This window comes from Sander lucioperca, chromosome 14 (assembly GCF_008315115.2).
Source record: "Sander lucioperca isolate FBNREF2018 chromosome 14, SLUC_FBN_1.2, whole genome shotgun sequence".
Classification (NCBI taxonomy): Eukaryota; Metazoa; Chordata; class Actinopteri; order Perciformes; family Percidae; genus Sander; species Sander lucioperca.
The window spans coordinates 28,531,392-28,538,111 of record NC_050186.1 but is presented as its reverse complement, the minus strand read 5'-3'; positions in this window follow the sequence as shown (position 1 = coordinate 28,538,111).

The following is a 6,720-nucleotide window of genomic DNA, read 5'->3' as shown; positions in this document are numbered from 1 at the left end:
CATATACTACTATACTCTCTCACATACACTACTATACTCTCTCACATACACTACTATACTCTCACATACACTACTTTACACTCACATACACTACTATACTCTCTCACATACACTAGTATACTCTCTCACATACACTACTATGCTCTCTCATATACACGACTATACCCTCATACATACATGTAAAAGGATTATAATAGTGCGTGTGTATGAGTATAGTGGTGTATATGCAAGATTACGATAGTGTGTGTAAGACAGAAGTATGAATTACTTCCTATACGGCCTCTCATACAATGCAGTGCTGTGAAGTGCAATAAAGTAATTAAATAAAGTAAAGCTCTATGCAGATAATTACAGTTAAGTGTAACGCAGTGACATGAAGTAAAGTTAAGTACATTGCAGTGAAGTAAAGTAAAAGTAAAATAGAAAGAAAAACAAAAAGGAGTAAAGTGAAATAGAAATAGAGTGAAGTGAATGAAATATAAAGTGACGTAAAGTGAAATAAAGTGTATTTATATGCACTTTGTATGCAGTGAATTACAGTGAAATGTAACGCAGTGCACTGCAGTGCAATACAGTGCAGTAAAGTGAAATGACGTAAACCAAAGTTAAGTATAATTTTCAAGTTCAAACAACTTAATTTATCCCAAAAAGGGCAGTTCAGTAATTCGGTGAAGTGAGTGACATGCAGTGGACTCAAGTGAAGGAAACTAAAGTGAACTGAAGTAAAGTAAGTACAGTATTGTGAAATGTAAAGAGATGAGAAGTGAAGGGTAGTCAGTAATAAACTCTCCTCGGTCTCCACGTTGGGTCCATTATTTTAATGAAATGTTACCAAGCTGGCTTGGTTTAAACTCTCATGTACTGGTTTTAGTTTCTAGTGGAGTTCTCAAAGTTTCATACCATATCATACCAAGCATGTCACGTTATACTTTCTTCTGGCGCAATAGTAGCTGTCCACAGTCATGTATGAGGATAATCCAAAAAAGCATGGACGCTTTTTGGACAGACATGTTACTGTTTAGTTCTTTTTTGGTTTAATTTTCCAATGCTTTGAGCAGCTCAAATAAAATTCCATTCATCTCCACTGTACTGGGTGGAGGGAGAAATCAAAGTGGCAGGTATTTCGAACCCTCAGCAGATGACTATCTGCATTACTAGATTACATGCTATAACATGACAGTAGTGATAGGCAGAGTAGTGGTCCATATGTTTACATCACTTTCTGTGTGAGACAGAGTGTAAAATAGTGACAGCCAGTGACTCTTCAGGGCTAAGAGGGATGAAGATGCATCATTACAGGGTCAGCTGTTCTCTGAAAAAAAAAAGAAATCCTGATGGCCCGTTTTATCTCTCGCAAGCTGATACAGCAATATCTTCATTCTGGATCTCTCCTCATCTCCTCCCTCGCTTCGCTCTCTCCTCTCAGTATCATTTTACTCCTCGTCTATCTGTTACACTCACATCTCCCACCCTGACTTCTTTTCTTCCCTCATCTTGTTTCCATAATTTAACTGATTCCAAAACCCTCTTCTCTTACTTTCTTTTGTTTCACTTTTCTCTTGTCTGCTTTTTTTCTTGTTCTGTTCTTCCATCTTCCCTAAAAAAACAGTTTCAGCAGTTTTATATATTAGTTATAAGTTATTGTTTAGTTTTTGTGTGTAACCAAATAAGTTATTATTGTCGGCACTTACTGTTTCCTCTGGCCTCATGTCTCTGACAGCAGCACTGTATTATACCAATGATGTCAAATCTGTCGGCATTAAACTCCATCTGCTGCTGTTTGGCATGAAGTGCAATAAAATGAAGGGAAGCAAAGTGAATTGAGGTATCTAATTATTTATTGTTATAGGCACTTCCTGATGCCTATTTCTCTGGCCTTATTTTTTTCCAGCTGTTAGGAGCTCCTCCATTCTCTTTGTGCATTGCATTGTGCTACAAAAGTATACATTAACGACACACACACACACACACACACACACACACACACACACACACACACACACATATATATATATATATATATATATATATATATACACAAGACTTTATTACGGACTCATGGTCCAATAAAATGACAGCACAATACACACAACACTTGCATGTAATACATAAATAAGCCTAGAGGCATAATACAATTTCATAATATCTATCTATCCATATCTGACACTGACAACGTACACTACTGAATCGGATATATAATATATATTCTCATTTGTAGATGCATTACAGTTTTTTTCTGATTGCTAAACAACAGTGGGCACAACTGGAGTAACGTGCAAAACTCTAACTACAGTCTGCACAGCAGCAGTTCATGTGGACAAAACTCTAATTCGTTTTTCATTGCTTGAACACAGTTTTCAAAACTCTACACACTTATCCCATGACTTTAACCACAACCTGCACATCACTGTCGATTTAAAGCACTTTGTTCAAATGCTAACACACTGCTGTCAAAACTGTGAACCACACATTCAAAACAGAATAGATTTCAGTCTGGTGCCTATCAAACACTGCTGATTGCAATTTTAGCTGAAAGCCTAAGCAGGTGTCTTGTTTTAGACTTGTTAGTGAACGGTATTTATACAGAGAAAGCTCAGAAAGACTTTTTTTTGTATACAAACACCAAATAAGAATGAAACAATTATACACTGTACCGTTTGAGAGAAACAGGTGAAAGAGCAAAGATACCATTATGTCCAGGTCAGATGTCTGAAGTTACATACACAGCTATAAAAAAAGAATTTGAAAAATACTATATCTTTACGATAGTAAAAGTGCGTTCTTACTGTTTTTCAGAAGGTAATGGAGGTGAAAGCAATTGAAACACCACATTCATTTGTATTTAGAGATGTTGCAGACATCCAATGTGATGAAGAAAACTTGCCGCATGATGCTGGAGAGAGGCAGGATTAGTCACACTATTCTTTGTTACTGTTATGCACCTTTTTTATTTTTTTCCAGTAATTCCACAAATTACTAGAGACAAAATACTATATTGAAGCAAATTGCTGATTTTCATTCCTTCTTGTTTACCTTACGTAAAATTGGTATATTAAAGTATAAAATCTATATCTTTTCTTTAAAGAAACTATTGAGTAGTGTGAATTCACTCAAACTGTAAAGATGAACATTTTGTAATTTCTGTATTGGTGTTTGATGCTAGTGTTTTTACTCTCAGTGTGTTTGGAGTGACAGTGTGTATTGTCTTACAGTTTTTTTCGATTGCTAAACGACAGTGGGCACAACTGGAGTCAAATGTGCAAAACTCTAACTACAGTCTGCACAGCAGCAGTTCATGTGGACCAAACGCTAGTTCGTTTTTCATTGCTTGAACACAGTTTTCAAAACTCTACACACTTATCCCATGACTTTAACCACAACCTGCACATCACTGTGGATTTACAGCACTTTGTTCAAATGCTAACACACTGCTGTCAAAACTGTGAACCACACATTCAAAACAGAATAGATTTCAGTCTGGTGCCTATCAAACACTGCTGATTGGAATTTTAGCTGAAAGCCTAAGCAGGTGTCTTGTTTTAGACTAGTTAGTGAACATATATGGTATTTATACAGAGAAAGCTCAGAAAGCCTTTTTTTGTATACAAACACCAAATAAGAAGGAAACAATTATACACTGTACCGTTTGAGAATAACAGGTAAAAGAGCAAAAATACCATTATGTCCAGGTCAGATGTCTGAGGTTATATACTCAGCTATAAAAAAAAATTAAAAACACTATATATTTACAATAGTAAAACTGCGTTCGTACTGTTTTTCAGAAAGTAATGGAGGTGAAAGCAATGCAAACACCACATTCTTTTGTATTTAGAGATGATGCAAACATCCAACGTGATGAAGAAAACTTGCCATGAGAGAGGCAGGATTAGTCACACTATTCTTTGTCACTGTTAAGTATGTACCTTTAGTTTTTTTCCCAGTAATTCCATAAATTACTAGAGACAAAATACTATTTCAAAGAAAACTGCTGATTTTCATTCCTTCTTATTTACCTTATGTAAACATTGGTATATATTTTCCTTAAATAAACTATTGAGTAGTGTCAAGTCACTCAAACTGTAAAGATGAAAAAGTTTGTAATTTCTGTATTGGTGTTTGATGCTAGTGTTTTTACTCTCAGTGTGTTTGGAGTGACAGTGTGTATTGTCTTAATGAGGATTGTGAATAGTGTTTGGCTGCACTGAGCCTGTTTTGAGACGTGTGTTAAGAGTTGTTGTTTGGAATGAGCTTTGCAGGTGATGTGAACTGTTTAGTTCAGGTGACTGTTGGTTAGGGTTGGGCATCGTTTGGATTTTAACGATTCTGATTCCAATTGCGATTCTTCCTTTCGATTCCGGTTCTTATCGATTCTCGATTCCGATTCTTTGAGGGTTGGAGTTGAAACGGGTCACATGCTTATTTCACAAATAAGAGGAAAGTTTTATTTTTATTCAATAGTGGGTTGCAGTTTTACTGGGCTTTTTCAACGTAAAATAAAGTCATACTAGAGCGCTGCTTACTGTGCTCCATGGCTGCAACACAACAAGCGCCTGGCCGCTACGGAAACCAAAACTTGCGCATATTAAATTTGGAACCCATGATCAGATTTGAAACCAAATCCTCTAAACGATTCCAAACGATTCCAATAAAGAAACAATTCCACTGCAATCGTAATTTTTGAAACGATTCCAAGTAGGAATCGGTTCTCGATGCCCAACCCTACTGTTGGTAATGTAGACTGTAGTTAGAGTTTTGCACATGTGGCTTCAGTTGCGACCACTGTCATTTAGCAATCGGAAAAAACTGTAAGTCGGCGGATACATTCATACAAAAGATTTTTTACTACAGCTTGAAGTGTATTAACTCGTACAGACACAAACATGTCACAACCCAAAAAATGTTTGCATTTTGGTCTGCAAACCGGCTGTTTTGAGTAAACTTAATGTTGTCACTTTTCCAATGTGAACACAATACATACTCAAAACCTGCTTAAAATGAGTGTGTGGTCTGGATTAGGGACAGAGTTACTAACACTAGCAATTACTAAATCTAACCAGTTGAAATGTCTGCTGTTGAATGTCTCAAGCAAAGACATACTATGATATTCACATTTTGCTCAACAACAAAATCACCACACATCTACTGGCATTGATTTAGTTTTATAGTTTATTTTCTCGTCAATTGGAAAACACTGTGGGGAAAAACTGCAACACTGACTGCAACCCCCCCCCCACCTCTCTGTGGTGCGTGTGTGTGTGTGTGTGTGTGTGTGTGTGTGTGTGTGTGTGTGTGTTTGGTTCAATCAGGCCTTAAGACCAGTAGAAAGGTCACTGTTGAAATGCCAGCAGCAATGGCAGCCTGTCTTTCTGTCTGATGTTTTCATGTGTCTATAGAGCATCTTGCTGTCTGTATGTTTGCTGTGTAAAATGATTGACAATCAATGACAATATAAATATTTTTATACCTGAAACCCAGATATATAATGTAGGGATATTGTTCTTATTAATTACAGATCCATCCATCCATTGGATTACATAAAGAAGTGTATGTAATGAAACCAGTGTGATTATTTTTGATATGTTAGCAGCATGGCTTTAGGGATGGCAATGTCAGAATGTTAGTCGGTCCACCATATGGTCCCGACTAAAATAGCCCAACAACTATTGGATGGATTTCCATTCAATTTGATACACACATGCTAACATGCATTTAGCCCATAGCACCGCTGACACTGTGCATACCACACAAATCCTACACCTTCTTAAAAATGAATATTTCTACACCTGTGTAATATGCAGGGCTGTCAAAATAACTTTTCTTGTAACTTTTCCTCTGCTACTAATCCCGACAGAACAACACGGTAAAGTTCAGCCTGCATGCACGGTTTTTCAGTCTAACAATGTTGAAATAGAGCAGCTAATATTGGTAGAGAAAGCAACAAGTTATAAGACTGCTGAGTCGGGCATGTGTGTGTGTGTGTGTGTGTGTGTCTGTGTGTGTCTGTGTGTAAGGAGAGAAAATTGAGTGTAAATGACAGCAAAATGCAATATAGACTCTTAAACTAAGCTGAAACGGAGTTAAAACATTCTGGTCCAGGTCCAAAGCGCTGTGGAGTAGGCTCAGGCTACACCAGACATACATTGCGGGATAGGAAAAAAAAACGTTCTGGGTTGTTTGCATATCTTTAAACCAATCACATTCGGCTGCAGCGGCGCTAAGCTCCGGACGCCTGCAAAATAGTCTCGGGAAAAAACTTGTGTTGGTGAAACATTTGCACCCAGTAAAAGAAAACGCCACATACAATATTAATGAAGGTAACTGTTCACACGATACAGTAATGTGAGTTATTTAAATTAGCTGGATACATGCTATTTGCTCTGACCAGTGTATCGCTGTGTGTAGGCTACTTCGTCCATAGCAATCCCACCAATCGGTCCCAGAACGTCCCAGTTAGAGAGTAAATGCCGTTATTATAGATCTTTACAATCATTTCCCAAAAGAACCAAGCAGGCCTGCCTTATTGCACAATCCAAATTTTCTTCAAAACTTGCTATTTTCAGCGTGTAGCTTGCTAGCTCGGAGTTTGTTGTTGTTTCCCGTACCAAAGGAATTTTGAGAAAGGGCAACACACAGAGAGCAGAAAGTAAGGGGCAAAGCCTGATGTCAAGCCAGATGTCAGGCTTTATCCTGAAAACCTACTTCTGTTGTAGACTAGTCCAG